Raw genomic sequence first — 17,375 nt, 5'->3', positions numbered from 1 at the left:
AAAATTTAAGTGTAATTCCACATTTCTTTCCTTGCAATGGGCTTATTAGCTATGGAAGATGTTGCTTAAACCTTGAAATAACTGAGGATTAGCTACTTTTATCAAATTGGGAAGAAAATGTGGTGAGTTTCATTCAGTTTGTTTTGTTTTTTTGTTTTGTTTGGGCGTTTTTTGGGGTTTTCTGTTGGTTTATTTGTTTGGGCATTTTTTTTGAGTGTTAAACTAATTTTTTTCCTAAACATGACGTATTGCAGCAGGGGTCATTGTCTTTCCAGGGCTTCATACTGTTTTTCAATGCAGACTGAGGTGAAAATGTCTATCTTCATGTTTTGTTCAAGTGAGCGAAGGCAATGGAAGATAAAAAAGATCAGGAAAGTGTGTTTCCAGTGATTACAGCAAAATCACTTTGTTATTCCCTATTCCCTTTGTTATTGAGATAAACATGAGCTAATTCCAGTAGCTGGCCTTCTGCCCCTGTTCTTTAGCTCTGGAAAATTCTCACCCACAAAGCACAGTACTGCCCTCCCCATGGAATGTTGGTATACCAGGCAATTAGCTGCTGATTCAGTCTTGAATGCCAAGCTGGAAATGACATGACAATTTCAATATCATTTCACCCGAAGTTTAATGCTATTCACCTCAAGACTTTTCAAAACACATTAGACTTTTTTCAAAAAGAATAAAATAAATGGTTTTCTTAATTAGCTCTTCTTGACTCCTGAGAGGGAGGGGTCCTTTGTCATCAAGCCATGACACTCTGACCTCTGATCTTTTCTGTTTGATTTAGGAGCTACGTGTGGTTTTCTGTATATCACATGAATATTGACTGTCCAAATAACAGAGTTTGAAAGTACTCAGTTGGCTTAAAAACCCCCATGCTTCCAAAAGCTGCACAATATTTTTCAAGAGAATGTCTCAAGACCATCTTTATGCCACAGTCTAGATTCAGTCCAGCTTCCAAAGGTACTTAGGCTAAATTTCTAAGACACCAAAAATATAGTCTTATTGTAATTTTCAGCATCAGTTAGATCCAGAGTATGTTTCTGTTACTGTAATGGTTCAGATCTAGTTTCTTTGTGCATGAGATTTGTATTTGCCAGTTCTATAAGGTTCTAAAAGGAAGTTGAAATCATTAGTGCAAGGACATGGAACACCACTCGATGCATTCATGATGGTTGTGACTAGACAGTGTTTTTCAAACATTCCCTGCAAAAAACAATTAGAGATACTGCAATTAGAAATGATTTCTAACATTGCATAACAAAAATTTCTAGAGGAACATTACACACTAATTTACATTAAATGGAAAAGAAAAAGAAAATGGCTGGTTTAAACCCAAACATTTAACAAACTAATTCAAAATGTATCTTAGATAAATGCAACATGAAGTTATGTGAAACAAGAATAAAGTTGGTATGTTTTAGAATTCAGTGTATTTAGGGCTTTTTAAAATATATTGGAGCATGTCTTCAGAGATAGTGTAAGAATTTGAGTATAGCTTTAGAAGCTTTTTTCTTTTTCCATTTAACAAAAAGTGAAGTTTGTATTTGCAATGGATGGAGACCATTCAGGTGAAATGCAAGTCTATATGTGAAGATTCTTATAACATTTTGGGAAATGAATTAATATACTTCATTTAGCTCTATCTAGACATTAACATTTGAATAGAAAGGATCTTAAAAAAATTATTTCACTGTATCTGTCATCAACAAATTTGATATAGTTAGGAATCAAGAAAGTTTATTATTTGGTAAAAATTACTGATTACACAGCTGTTCATTTATTGTAAGCAGATTAATCAAGCATGAAAGATAGAACCCTATTAGCACAAAATAAAAAGGAACTGGTTGAGTTATGAGAAATGAGTCACAGATGTGTTTACATTCAGGTTGTACTAGAAGTAGACCATTAGTATTACAGAGAGATCACACTTCCCTTCTATATTTGCTGTATGCAAAATATAAGAAGATCCATCAGAAGTCCTGTCAGCAACATCCAACAGCAATGTCAAGGATATGACATTACCATGGGAGTGGGATTAGTTTAGGTCAGGAAAAACTGCAAGCACTGTGGAGATATTCATAAAAGTATCCTCTGCAATGTACAAACATGTATTTTAGCAGGAGAAATTGCAGCCAGGAAGAAAAGACCCATCATACTGTGTCTAAAAGATATGGACATACAGAAAAAACTTCCAGGTAGTTTTCCAGACCATTCTTGACTTAGCTGATAGAAATTCATTATGTGATGTATCCCAAAATTACATCTTATATGGCTTTAAAAATGTATACAAAACAGCGTACATCTGATAGCTTACAACTGGACATTCCATGTACGTCTGAGTAAGTTCACAGTGCTGATATGAGAGCAGGGTTAATAAATGCTTTATTTTACCTTTCTCCCAACTGCAAATGAATGCAAGATCAATGGTACCATTACAGGTCTTTTTTCTGCATCAAAGTATTTCTGACAATGTGCACAATGAGTGTAAGAGGATGATTTGACCTCTTTATTGTAGAGGGATGTGGCAATTAATTTTTTATTGAAATTTCAATTAGCTTTTCTCTTCCCACAATGTTTTACCTAAATCCTCTTTTTAAGTTCTTACTGAGGTTACCAGAAAAGATCATCTAAGCATGACTGTGTTAAAAAGTAGAGGTAAAGAAAACAAATTATTTCTATTGTGTTCAAAATTGAGGTCACTTTAGGTTAACTGAATCAGATTCCTTGAAGAGATGAAGACTTTCCACATCATGAAGAATCATTCAGAGAATTCTAATTGAAAAAAGAAAGACACGAGCCTCTGCTAAAAAGAATAAGATAGCAAGATTAGTACAACTGAGCAAGAAAACCTGAAACAGATTTTACAGACTGTTGCCTTTATGATGCTTATAAAAGAAGAATTGCCAAATGAAAAACAATGGAGAAAACCCTGCAGATTACTTTAAATTTAGCTGTCTAGCATCCTGGACCAACCAAAGAACAAAGGAATTAGGTTTAGAATCCATTTAGAATCTTTGTACATTTGAAATACTTCAATGCTAGCAGAAATGTTGGAGAAAAAACTACAGCAAAATAAAATATGTTTCTCACAGAGAAGATTTTGAATTTAGTTTCTCAGTACCTGCTTTTGTTGAGTTTAAGATTTTTTTTTCCTTGAAAAACTGTTATTTTTGTAATGCATGTCTTCCTGAAAAACATGATAGTTAACTGAAATGCTATAATATTAATGAAAACTTAAACCGGTCTTTTCCAATCTTTAGCCTGCATTATGCAGAACTCATTTTGTAATGAGCAATTAAGCTCATCTGAGCTCATTCCTACTTTGAGGAAATGTATGTATGTTTAATATAGGGAATCTGAATTTATTCAGTGGTAAACCAACATTCACACTTAAAATTAGCTTTACTCAATACCAAATCTGTGTTCAAAAATATAATGCTATTGTCGATCCTCTGTTCTCTGTGAAAATTTATGTAATTTCTGAAAGTTGGTCTCTGGGATGTGAATGCATTTAAGAAGGAGAAGTTCATAAATTACATGGTAGTACCTTCCATAATAATTTAACACATTCTTACTGTTTTAGCTAAGATGCCAATAAACCCATTTTCACAATGATAAAGCCAATAAACCTCATAGGGCATTTAACTCTGTCCAAGAAAGGAAGAATAGCTAAATGTGTGCCTGTGCATGTGCCTTTGTTGCAGGAAAGTGTTTAGTGGTTTTGAGTTCCTCTCATGAAGTGCAGAGGAAAACAAAAAGAGAAGGCCTATTCTATACTGAAATGAGGCTTTGAAAATATAAAACAGGAAAAAATTAATTGCAGCTTAGGGTCTCGTGCCAACCCTCTGATTTGCAAAAGCCACAGAGATGGTCTGGAATTCACAGTCCATGAAAATGGATGCAAGTCCTCCAAGTGGGAGGCATCCTGCCACCCTTGTGAGTGAGCAGTGTGTATGTCCTGGGTTTCCAGCTGGGGATAACAATGCTGCATGATGGATAAAATTGCTCTGTGGGGTTTGAAACACAAATCTGTGCCTCCAGAAAAGATGTATTTTCCTCAGTTCTTATGTGGCCTATAGGGGTACTGCAGAGAAGAATAATGTCAACCACCTCCCCTTGTAACCAAAGCCAGTTGCCATAGTAATAGCACCTCATTTTTGTGTTAATGGGGGTTAGACCCTGGTGTAGTTGCTGACTATCTCTTTTTCAGTAACTCATGGAGCTACTCTCCTAAACTTTGCAGTTGCAGACCAGGTAATATGAGTCCAGTTTTGCTTTTTTAATGATTTAAAAGAAAATAGCTCAAAGCACATCAGCGTTACTGCTGCACATGATAAGCTAGCCTACATGAACAGCTCAAAAGAATAAATAATTCCTCTAAAAAAGCATTGCACATATGCATTTTCTCATCTATCTTTACATACCTGAAAGTAATGAAAATCTGTGATTATCCAATCACAATAGGCTGATACAAACATAAGGACAGCTTTCCTCTGTTCTATATTGTTCTCCCATAAACAAAAAGTTTGGCCATCAAAAAGAATAATTATTCTGGGAATTCTTCCAGGGAAAAAGAGTGTAATGCTTCTGATGTATCCTGCTTTTTCTACATACAGCAGTGAATGGCACCATGACTGTCGGGTAAGCATCTCTTCAGGTATGCCGTTGGCAGCAACCATGCTTTTATACCATTTAACTATCAGATTTGACTATTTCCTATGCTATCATTTGCCATCTGTCCATGACTAAAATAGTTGGCTACTCTGCTATCATGTCACACTTTTACAGGTAAACCTTGACTACATTCATGACCTGATTCTTTAATTAGTCAATAAGCTATATTGACTTTCTGAGCCTGCATAGCTGACTCACTAAAAGTCACCAATCTTTGTTAGAATGAACCTGTAGATTAAAATTAATTCTTACTTTTTACCAAAAATGTTGGTTTTTGCTCACTTTTCAAAACCTTATATTTTCTTTTCAGATGCCTGGATATACTGATTTAAGAAAAATGAAGCTGTAATTCATGAACATCCTCATGCATTTTTGTTCTGTCATCCTTGTGATTTGATGGCTATATACATATAGAAAATATATGACTATCATAGTTTATCATACTACATAAAGTTCTTCTGATAATGTTTTTGGCAACAGCTCACTGTTTACAGGGTACACCTGTGACATTGGCAGTAGAGAAAAAAAGGCCTTAAAACCCCACCCACTGAGCTACATGGAAATCTATGTAGCTGTTATGGCAGGCAATAATGAGCAATGCTACTTTTAGTATTCTGGTTTTCAAATACCATCATGGAAAGTGAATTCTAGAGACCCTAAATAGATAACAAATCTGATTTCCTTGCTGTTAGTCTGAAACTCTTGGAGAGTAGCACCTGCAGCAGTTTAGCAATCTAATTCATAGTGGTAAAGTACACACACTGCCTACCCTGTTTTACTGAATTTCCCTTCAAGATCTCAATTCCCTTTGATGTATCTACAAAGAATAAAAGAAAAGACAGTATACATCTCTTTCAGGATCCTTGTTTAAATTGAACAAATAAACTTTTGGAACCTTTATCTCCCACACTGGTGGTGTTATCAAGAAATTCCCTGGGTCTTAAAAGAGTGAGCCATTGATCTCTGGCTTGCTAGCACCAGCTGAATATCCTCTCTGCTGACCAGCTGTCCTGATAACTTCTGATAACCTCAGATGAATTTCAGCTGTTAAAAGTCAGGTAGTTCTTAGCACTGTTAGAGCACCCATAAAACATTTGAGAAGTTACACAGCATTTTTTCAGTTGCCTACTGCTTAAATTTTCTTCTTCTTACTGAAATTATTTTGTGTTTGAACTTTCTTAGGTTTATATGCCAAAGTAAATAGAGATTTTAAAAAGGGATACTCTCCTTTAACCTTCTGTCTTTTTAGTGGGATAAGACCTAGGGATGTGAAAGGACTGATTGGGTTTTTTTTTTATTGGTTTTTTTTTTTTTTTGGTAGGGGTGTTATTATGCTTCTTAAAAATTTTTTTGGTGTTTTTTTGTTTGGGATTTTTTGCAATTTCAAGTTCTGGGTTTTGAGTTACTAATTTATTAATAGATCTTTAACAATGAGATTTTTTTCCCCTTAAAAAAAGTAAAAAGTAGATCAGAAACTAAAAAGTGTTCTAAAGCTAGCAGGAGTGCCTTTGTGGCTTGGAGAAGAAATCAGAGCAAAATGCGCATGAGAATCTGGACTACACCCTCAAAATGGTGAAGAAAGGTAATAAGTAGAAACAAGAGGGCTCTACTTCTTGTTTAATAAATGTTTGTGTACTTGTTGCCTTGTTGCTTTAGGGTTTGTTTTTTCTTTGCTTTTGCATCATCTTATGTTGTTTCAGTGAGTTCCTATGTATTTCTTTTTCATTTTCAGTGTCTAAAAACTCATTGCTTTTTGGAATGCTTTCATAGGGCCTGCTGGCCATTTGGTTTTGTTGCTATGGGCATCTGAAGTATTTACTTGATTAGCATTGGTTTTAGAGGTTACTTTTCTAGTCTGCATTACAATAAACACAAATTTTGAGTTTAGTGTTTCTCTTCAGGGATGAGAATGTGGGGAAACTTTTAGTGCAATTTGGTTAAGTAGTGACTGAGGTTTTTAAGAGTGCTTCTGTTGACTGTGGATTTAATTGCTGCTTTGAATGTGCTCCTGACTATAAGCTGTTGAATATAGGCTTTGTTCCTACCCTCCATGTGTTTTGCCCTGATAATTGACCTTCCACCTATTTGTTGAGTTCATTTTCTTGCTGGAGGTGTAGTGTTAGGTAATCTAGTTATGTATTAGAATTTTTTTTTTTTCTAGTGACCATGCCACCAGATTAATTTCTCATAACAAGCGAAAGTGAATAATTTCAGATTAGGCATAGACATTTTAGTGTTCAGGTTTTTTGTAAGGTTTTTGGGTTTTTAAAATTGATTTTCTAGATCTTTTATACACCTGAAACTGTGAGGAGAGGTAATAACGCAATGGTCTAGAATCAGCATGCTCTTGCTGTTAAAATGTTTTAAAATCAGAAAATGTTGCTATTGGCATTATTTTATGGTACAATTAATTAGTATTCTGGAGAAGCATAATCTCCAGATATATTCCATATACTAATTAGGAGAGGCTTCTTTTTTGTGAGTGATAATACCTAGCAAAATGAACCCAGAAGTGTTTGTGCTTCATTTGAGAAATGGAAAAAACATTTTTTACTTTTATTCTTAGCAATCAGAAAGTCAAATACCTTTAACACCCAGAGCTGCTTTGAGCTGTGCATATTTTAACTTGTTTCAAATTAGTATCAGAATTTTTTTTGATATGTGCATATCCTCTAATTCCAAGAAGATAAAAACACAGCTGTACTTGGAAAAGAATCTACTTTTAGCAGGTGGTAGTTCCTGGATTTCAATAAATTATGATGATGCAATTGTAAATAGCAGGTGTTGAATGAACTAATTTGCACTGGAAACTTTCAAAATCAATTTTGTTTGGACTATCAGTAGCACATATAGTAACAGAATAGTTGTTATGCATTAAGGCTACACAGATTACTTTGTTTGCTTTTGTTTTGTGCTAACAACTAGAGAGTTTTTTTTCTGCAGAGAAATAACAATTTAAGATAGTAATAATTCAAAATATTTCATATGCACTGATCAGTTCTGCTTTTATTTTTGTCATGTTTTCATTAAAAAAAAGTGCTTCAATGCTGTATTCATACAGATGAAAATTTAATGCAGTGTGCATTGCAGGCAGAAAAGTACATATGCAGAGAGTTTTGCATCAACTTCCTCTCTCATCTCTGATGCTCTGTATTACTCTTTTTTGACTAGTGTTGATGGTTTTAAGGCAACCAGCAGAGATCTGTGAAGCAGAAATTGTGGGAAAAATAAAAGAAAAAGCACTGAATCTTGTTTTCAGAATATGAGTGAACTCTGAATGGTCAGGAATATGGGAATGCTATGCAAGATGCTTATGTTATAGTATAGAAGAGCCAAAAACTTCCCCGGGGAAAGCAGTAATATTATTCCACTGTTTACTTTTAAATTATCCACAACTTGAAATGAATGTTTGAAATTTTATAGTGAAAAACAGGAATGGAAATTACCTTTTTTTTTTCTCCCCTCTTTCTTTTGTGTCTGGTTTTTAATATTTTTTTATTTTTTGTCTCTCTAAGCAAGAATAGGCTCAAAGCACTACAACTGACAAAAATCTGCTTAAACTGACTTTTGGCTGTTTTGTAGAATGGCATTTAACACTGTCTTACTGTAATGTAAAGACTGTTGAACAAGAGCATGTATTTTATACATTTGAGAGGCATGGCACAGAGAACATTTTAAACTCTGGTTTTCCATTCTGTTGTGTGGTTGCACTAAAATCAGGAGTTGTGCTGGAAATTATGTGATTTAAAGTCCAAACTTCATCCTTCCACAATAGTTATCCAAAAAAGTTTTCTTCTGACAGTGATCTTTCTTTCAATAACAGAAATCTGTTTCAATGAGAGTGTGATATCCACAGTGCAACATGAAATGGACATGCTTTTATGAAATGTGGAAATTCATAAATGAACTTAGACACATGTCTGTATATGGTCAGTTGGTCTGCAAAGGCTTTTGGAACAGAGCATTACTAGGGATGTGAAAAGGATAACAGATGTAGCTAGGCATAAAGGCTCTGAATTTATGAAGACTATGAAAATGTAAACACCCATTAGCTTGAATCACTTGCCAGGTTTGTGGGTCTGTGCTTGAAAATATAGACTAACTCATTGAGACACCAACCCTTCAGGAAACTGGATGAGTCAGAATATGGCTTCAATTCTCATTGCTGGGTCCTGGCATGCATGAAAGAAGATGGTGGGAATTTGCATGGGAGCACGATAAACCTGGTTTAGTAAGCAAGCTACAGTTGTTTCCTGGTCAGAATTCAGTAGAATGGTTCTAAGTTTGTAAAATTTATTTTCAGAAGAGAGGGGATAGAAAACAAATGCATTTCACTCAAGAGTCTGCTCTACACCATATCATGTGCCCCACCCCCCCTCCACAGCCCCAAATCAATATTGTCTGGTGCATCTCTGTGACAGTTCAATGGTAGAAGTTTGTGAAACTGGGAGATGGAAGACACACATGACACAAAACACCACACCACAAAACAACAAATGAAACAGCGAAACACAGAACCCATCTTGCTAGAAGTAACTAGCTGAAAATTCTAGTGTGAATAACCAGAGTGTTTAAAGAACACTAGAAATTCAAGGTTTATATCTGGTGATTAAACTGAACAGCAAACTTCTGCTGAAAGCTAGGAAGGAAAGAGATAGTGGCTCTTCACCAGGAGTTTGAGGTGGTAGAGAATGATAAAATTTTGGCCATTTATGATTTTGTAAAGTAATTTTTTAGTCTATGAAACTAAAATTATTTAGCTAAGAAACTGTATGTATTACTGAATTCCTTTTATTGGTATTTCTGTCAAGTGCAAGCCACTGTGCATGTTAGTGTAATTTGTTGATAACACTCATGATTCACTCTGTGATCATTCACAAGGAAAGTGCTCTATAAACATTAAAGACGACCTATGACTAGGGCAATTTATCTTATGCTGCCTGCTAACTTCCCTGCAGTGTAGGAAATGGGATTGGATCCCATTTAGCCCTTCTTTATCCACTTCTCACAACTTGCAGTACAATAAGAAATACTATAAGGTGACATTTTCACAACTCTTTTATGTTACTGCTTACTTATATTTTCCCCTTAAATGCAGACACAGCCATCCATAAAGATAAGGTATTGTACTTTATTCTGCATTCTTGTTAGAAGAAAGATGAACACATCGAGACATCTCTATATCATCTAGATGATATAGAGCCCGTTGCCATTCATGTAAGAAGGCTGAATATAGCTTGGTGGTATTGGAGAAGGGGCTCAGAGATACCTGATCCTTTGAATTTGTGGTTTAATTGTTATTTTGCTTATTAAGGCTGAGTCAATAGAGAGGTAAGTTGTTATATTTTAAGTATATTGGCTCCAGGGGGAAGAAGAGATTCAGTTCGATGCTGGTTTTAACAGCAGCCAGAAATTAAACTCCAAATAAAATCTCACAATTCAAGAGTGGCAACCAGCTTTTTCTCCCAAAAACACCCCTTCCTTATGATAAGGTGCATGGTGTAGAACAACCATTCGGCCATGCTCACACAGTGCTCAGCTCCACACTTTCTATCAACCAAGATGTTTGGTTTTATTTTTTTTTTTTTTGGGGTATTTTTTGTCTAATGGCTTGCTGTAAGAATGTGCAGAAGAAAAAGAAAAATAGATGGGGTGGAGCATAATCTTGAAATACTTCAAAAATACTAAGAATCTTTCAGAAGAGAGGATGCAGTTCTCCATAAGATTTTCCTGCTAAGATTCTCTGTGCTCTGAATTTTTCCAGATAGCCATAGGGATAGCCTAATTTGAATATTCCAGCACCCTCTGGATATGATTTTTATGAGTTAATTACTATGCCAAGACATATCTTTGATTTAAACATATGAATAGACTAAAAAAAAGCTTAGTTTTGAGTTTTTGCCATGCTTGCCAAATTGCTTTGTTTTATATATTCGAGGTGCCTTTATTAGCCTGATGTTGTGGTGGATGTGAGGTGGTAAGATGAAAAACATGAACTGATCTCCAGGTTTTTTTCCTAGAAGGAATTCTTTAGAGGCTCACAATGCTACTTCTTTGGAACAAGTACAGACTATAATTTGAACCTCACCTTAGTGATTCTAAGGTGTCTGTTTTTATCTCAGTTTACTTTCTTCTTCTGTCCTAGATGAAATCTCTTGTGCTGTGGAAGTCATATGCATCCTTCTTTCAGCCTTCTTTGTTCTAGAAATCTATCATTACAATTTTATTGATGTAGCAGTTTTCAATAGTTTCCCTTTCCTTTATTCACTAGCTCTTGTCCTAGCCCTCTTAAACATGACTACTGCAGCAGTTCTCTGTTGCTTTGGAGAGGCTAAAGGAGTACTTGTGAAAACATCTGACTTCAGACATAATTCCTCCCTATTCTAATAGCTATTTCATGAACATTGGCTTATACAACAAAATAGTTTTAAACAAATGGAATTTCAAAAGTGTTTTATTTTCTTTGTCTCTGTGATTTCTTTTACTATTTGTTATGATTGTCATGTTTAGTCTCAGGATTATATTGCTCTTTGCTCACCACTCAGGTGCTGATTCTCCTGAGTAGCCTTGAAGGAATAGTCAGTAGCTGTTTAGTCTGTGCTCCTGTAACAGGAAGGTGTTGAAGTCATATTCAGAAGGGCTTATTTTCAGTAACATGGATAAAAGGGAGTTGGTGGGCTTCCCTGCCTCATAAATCTGTAGGAATTAAAGAGGCTATGCAGTGGGTAACACTATAAGGTAAGGTGTGTATACAGAACAAAGGAGAGAATTCTAACATTCCAATCTGTTTTTTATTTTAAAGAAAATTAAGACATGGGAAACTCCATTCTGAAACAATCATTGAGAGACCTCCTGTTTCTCACTTTTAGAACTAACCCTGTAATCACCAGTTTTTAAACAGAATCACCTCTTTTGATTTGCCTCTGTGACATCATTGTCTTTTATCTGTGGAAATATTATGGCTCCAGGTAAAGAATAAGCTTCTAACAAAAAGAACTTGTTTTCATGCTATTATCCAACAGAACAAAAGTAAGAACTCCAAAAATAAGAAATACCTCTTATAGCAAATGTTATTGAAAATTAAATAACTGCCTAGAGAGCCTCAGTAAAGCTTTTGACAAAAGGAATAATATTCTTGATCAACACATAGGAAGGTTCTTACAGTGAATACTGCAGAAGTGCTTACGTTTGCACAAATGCCTATTTCTGCTGTACATTTCAATATTTTTAAGTACCCTTCAAACCCAACCTCTCAGCCTTGGTCTTTGTTATTGCCTTCTATTAAATGGTTTTGTCTTTCCCCCATTTCTTTCCTACTCTCATCCTTTAGGGGAAATGAAAAATTGTGCCTATCCTTTTATGAAATTGGACCTGAAAATAACCGCATTAATTTATTACAGAGGAGAGAAGCTTTTCTAATGCTTAAATAAATGTACTTCTGGAAGACTTTTACCCACTTAACTGTTATTCAAGTTATTTTTGGGGTGAACCTTTCTGTAAATATCTTGGGCACACAGAAATAATGAAAGGAATCACAAATAGGAGAAAACATACAAATAAATTGTATGCCAACATTTTTTTAAGAAACAAAAGTGTCAAAAATCAAATACTTTGTCTTCAAAGTTTATATTTAGAGGTGTGCCTAATTCAGAAAGAAAAGTCTGATAACTTTTGGGTTTTATTGTTTGTTTGGTTTTTTCTCTAAATCTGTTTCCTCGAGGAAAAATTACTTTAAAACAGTGACGTTTAAGATTTCAGGGAAAAAAAAATCTTAGAATCATTTAAGTTAGAAAAATATCTTTAGGATCATAGTCCAACATAAAAACAGAAAGAACCTGAAATTCGGATCAACCAGTGGAGGTGATAAGGTTTAAAAATTTTAGACTTGGCAAAAATCAGATTTGAAGGTTGTCCTAAAAGAACGTTGTGTGGTGCATTCTTGTGGGACTTATATTGTAAGTAAAATCCTGATGGTTTTCTGATGGAGGAAGATGCGTTTAGGTACCTGACCACAATGAAATGTATACATTTAGAGGTGTGGCATATATCAACATGTGAGCAGACAGGAAGTGGAACACTGCACTTGTTGCTCAGACTACATTACTTTTCTCAAGAGTTTTGGTGTTGAAAGAAACTGCTGTCTCTGGCAAAACTTGAGATGTCACTTTTTCCTCTATGTTGGAGTGCTTGTAATTTCTCTTTTGCTCTAGCGTTTTAACACAAATTTTTCCTGAAGAAAAGCAGAAGTCTCTGTTATTTCTGCATTAAGGCATAGTCTCCTAATAACTGCTCTCCTCATCTGTTGATGAAATCTGCCCTATACCAGCAGGAGGTTACAAGGACCTTGGGATATTATTAGTGTGCATCTTTCCACTACTGTGCTCCAGAAACTGTTGTGACACCATTTAATGAATATTTTTTCAAGCTGTCAGTATTCAGTTAATGTTCCCATTTAGCACTCCCTATATCTGAGGACTGTGTGATAATTTATTTTACCATATTTCAATTTACTTTTACTCAGCTAAGGAAAAAAAACTATTGGGTTGAAATCGCTACATGTTTTGTAGAGTTTGCTCTTATTGCAGTTACATCAGTGGTAACCAGTTTATTTTTGAAGGAAAAAAAAAGATTGGGGAAAAAACCGACACGTGAAACTCAAAGGACCTTGGTGTGCAAGGACAGAATGATTACCCAAAGCAAACACATCTGGCATTAGAGGTGCCTGCTTTTCAATGCCTCAGTTTAGTTCCCTTCCCTGCACACTCTGCTCTGTGTTGCACTCAGTGTCCTTTGGCTCAGGACTTACTAAAGCATACTCTCAGCTGAGGTGAAAATGGACATGACTAACAGTTTAGGTGAGGAATGAACTGTGTTTTCTAGCCTTTATTTGTGAAAATGTGTGTGTGTTTGTGTGTGCAACTCATTGCTCAGAGGCACTTCTAGCAGTTCTGTTGGCAGGCTAGTTTTGAATCAGATTCTCCTCCCACCTCTTACCAGTATAGCAGACCAGAAATCAGGGGTCTCTGATTAGATAAAACACTTTGCAGTGACTGGTGCTGTCAGCTGAATCTGTCTAAAAACCTTTTAGACATTCTGTAGTCTTGTGAGAGATGGGCTTATAAGAATTACTATTTCTGGAACCCAGCAGATGTTCACTCCTGCTAATGATGCCTGAGGCAGAGGTGAAAACAACCACTATAATGTGCCCACTCTGTGTCTGCCACTTGGAAGTACTGTGTTACCACTGAGACTGAAATTTTTACAGCATCAGCCACTTAAATGAAGTACAAGAGTGAAGGAAACAAGGATATCATTTAAGTATAAATGGACCAAATATAAAGAGACAAACTTCCCTGTTCTGTTCTGTGAGGATAAAATATGACCTCGACCATCAATTCAGCAGCAATCTGTTTGTATCCTGGATCTATCACAAAGACCCCAGTCCTGCTAACTGGAATGGGAGGATGGAGAGTGATACCTGGTTGGACTATTCTTCTTTCTGTGCAGTGGTGCAGTTTGGTAATTTCCAAAGTTCCTATTTCTATATACAATATATATGTGACAGAAAAACATAAAGGTCAATTCTTATTAAATGTGATTATAAAAGTGCACGTGTAGCAAATGGACAACTCATCACCTTGTTCACGGGGCTTCTGCACGGTTTTTTGTTATTATTTTTGAAAAACAGTAACTATACCTTTAGAATAAATGAGGCTGCTTTTGCTTTTCTCCTACTTTGACTCTGGGTCTTTCAGAAGGAGCCTCTTTACAGTGAGTACAAAGACTTGAAAATTTCTAAAATGTAGATTTGAGCATGCAGAGGGGGATAGAGCAAACAGGCAACCACAGGAGCAGTGCAAACAGAGACACAGGCTTCTGGGCAGACCAAGAGCTAAGCTGATACAGGACAGAAGAAATTAAACTTTTATAGGAATTCAGGACGACTCAGAGTTCAATCATGAGAGCCACTGAAAGTATCAACACTAGTAAACAGAACTGGAAAAAAGGGTCCTAGGCAATACTGGACAGAGAGGACATTTTTATCTGCTTCATCAGTGAATTCTTATCTTTGTTGTTTAGAGTGCTCTTGTTTCATTTTCCCTGAGACATGAGTCATCTTTAGAGAGTAAGAACACCTAAGGTAGCTTGAACTCCTGTTAAGGAAAATATGGCACAATTCGACCTCAAAGTCACACTTGTTGAGGGAAGATTGAGGATTACTGCAAATAGCAAAGTATGATCAGGAATTACCATGTTAGCAAAAAAAAAAAAAAAATTGCTATTTACAGGAAAAAAATCAGTAAATAATTTCTTACACTCAGACTTCACAGTAACAATTTAATAGTTAACCTTTCTGAGCTTTGAAAAACATCCAACTTCAAAAAAATTCTCTTGAACTAGTTCGAATTGAAGTCAAAAAGGCAATCTGTACAAATTCAGTGTTAGTTGGTTTTATTCTCTCAGCATTAACATTTACATTCAGGACATCTCTAGCTGACACTCATAAATGTTTCTAGCTCATCCTACTCCTCCACAGGACAGCATCATTTAAAAAGCCCCTTATTTTGTAGCTCATAGTCAACCTAATAATATAAACAATTTAATTCAAATGCCAGCTAAACAATAACTTTATTTTGTCCTTGCATTGTATATTTTCAACACTTCAAACTTATTTACTATGATGTTTCCAAACACAACTTCTTATTCTTTTCTGATGACATTTGAATTATTGAAAGATTGCACCTTGACTGCAAAACTCACTGAATGTCTAAAAGAATCTAAATCTATTCCAAGCAGTATAAATAATTCATGCTCAATTCTCCTCTCAGCTGTGGGAATGCTGCTGCTTATTTACAGCATATTTCAAGGGGAAAAAAATCCATCCTGTTTTATTAACACTTCTCTGCTATTAGATAAAGCTGGTCATATGTTCTATAGAAGCTACTTAAATATATTTACTGTGATTAGATATAAATTATCTTAGATTTCCTATTACAGTTAGTTTGTTTTTCATTTATGGACTTAAATTATTAACTTTGGGCTTTTTTTTCTTTTTTAAACATGATTTATGTGATCTAATGTTTTCCTGAAAGGGAATCTCCCCCCATTCCCCTTTCAGAACCAGAGATTGAGAGGGATGTGGGAGGCAAGAGTTCAAGCTCCCCCAGGCTTTGACTTCTGTCTGCCTGCCTAAGGACAGTGAATGTATGTGTTAACAAGCAAAGTCTTGCTGTTACTATTCTTTCCACCATAGAATGAAAAGAATGCTTTTGAACGTTTCTGTGAATCAGTTACACAAACACTTTTCAGCTGAGTCTTAGATTTAGTTTTTTCCTTTGCATGACTCCCTTATTCAGAAAGAACAGAAATTCCAGCCCATCCTAGCCAGTGCCCCACATTAACTTGCTGCTTAATTACCTTCCACAAAGTTCTCTGATACTGCAGCTAAGAAACGTAGCTTGCTGCATTCCCTTCAGTAAAATCTGTTTGGGTAGGCTCTGACTATTGTCTGATTGCATCTGAAGAAATAAAGTGGAAACTGAAAAAGAAATGTTTAATATGCACTTACTCATGCTTCATTTTCTACATTATTGGTGTAGGAATCTTGAGGGAAATACTACGTGTAAGCTTCTAACTTTTAGGTCTTTACTTCATACTTCAGATGGGGTATCTCTAAGTGCAAATATAGACGTAAATGTTAACTATTAAAGCTAACAAAGACCTCACAGATTTTATTTTACACAAATGTATGATATATTTGTAAGGTAACTTAGAGGACTGATACTCGGAGAAGAGGTGCTGCTGCTAGTATTATGTTATATTGACACTTATAATCCTTTTCAGTTACATAAATTGACAAATCCATAGTTACAGTTCTGTTTTCTGCACAAGATGTGTTATTTCCCTCTTGTAGCTGTAAATCCAGATGAATCCTATCAATTAGGGGAATAAGCCACAATAAGTGTAGGACTATCCTTTGCTTAGAATAGGAGTAGTTACTGTTTCAGAGAAAATGATTTCATTTGATACTGGAAATAATATAACTACCTTTCAAGAACATAACATTGCCTTTTAAGGAGCTTTCTCTAATGATTGGTATATATATCTTAACTCACATTTTAGATGTTTTTGTTATACATAAAATCTCTAACTCTTTTTTGTGTTACTGCTTTTTGGAACTTCTCTCAGTATATATCCCACCACGGTGTCTTACAGGTTAACTGTGGTCTGTGGAGAATTTCCTTGAGCATTTTGCATCCCCTTTTCAAAGGCATTGAGTGGGTGCAGCAGTTGTGTCAGAATCACTCACATTTCTGTTCTCTCCATATCTAGTTTTCTTGGGTTAAATACAAAGCATTCTAATAAAATGCATCCTTTTATTTTAACCTCTGATTTATGCCTAGAGAGCCTTATAGATATTTTTCCTACTGACATACAGGATTCTTTTCCTGACTAGTGAAGAATAATACAAAAAATAAACTTTTAAATTAATTGATTTAATAATTAAATTACAAGGGAGGCATTAGATATCACTCTTTCAAAAACGCTTGGAGTGAAAACAAATTGGTATTGAGTTTTGCAAAGGACTTCTCCTCACACAATGCTTTAGGATATGCTCTTCTAGGCATAAATTATATTCACAGAATGTTCCATACTTTCTCTCTGGTCTCCAGGGCCTGGGATTCCTGAAAGATGAT

General features: G+C 35.4%; 1 protein-coding gene across 1 annotated transcript in view; it reads left to right on the top strand.

The window, feature by feature from the left end:
• GALNTL6 (polypeptide N-acetylgalactosaminyltransferase like 6) overlaps window positions 1-17,375 on the top strand; it is a 909,332-nt gene that overhangs the window by 246,813 nt on the left and 645,144 nt on the right. The gene's annotated exons all lie outside the window — the stretch shown is intronic.

Source organism: Anomalospiza imberbis, chromosome 4 (assembly GCF_031753505.1).
Source record: "Anomalospiza imberbis isolate Cuckoo-Finch-1a 21T00152 chromosome 4, ASM3175350v1, whole genome shotgun sequence".
In the NCBI taxonomy this organism is placed as follows: Eukaryota; Metazoa; Chordata; class Aves; order Passeriformes; family Viduidae; genus Anomalospiza; species Anomalospiza imberbis.
This window is presented reverse-complemented; position numbering and strand designations above follow the sequence as displayed.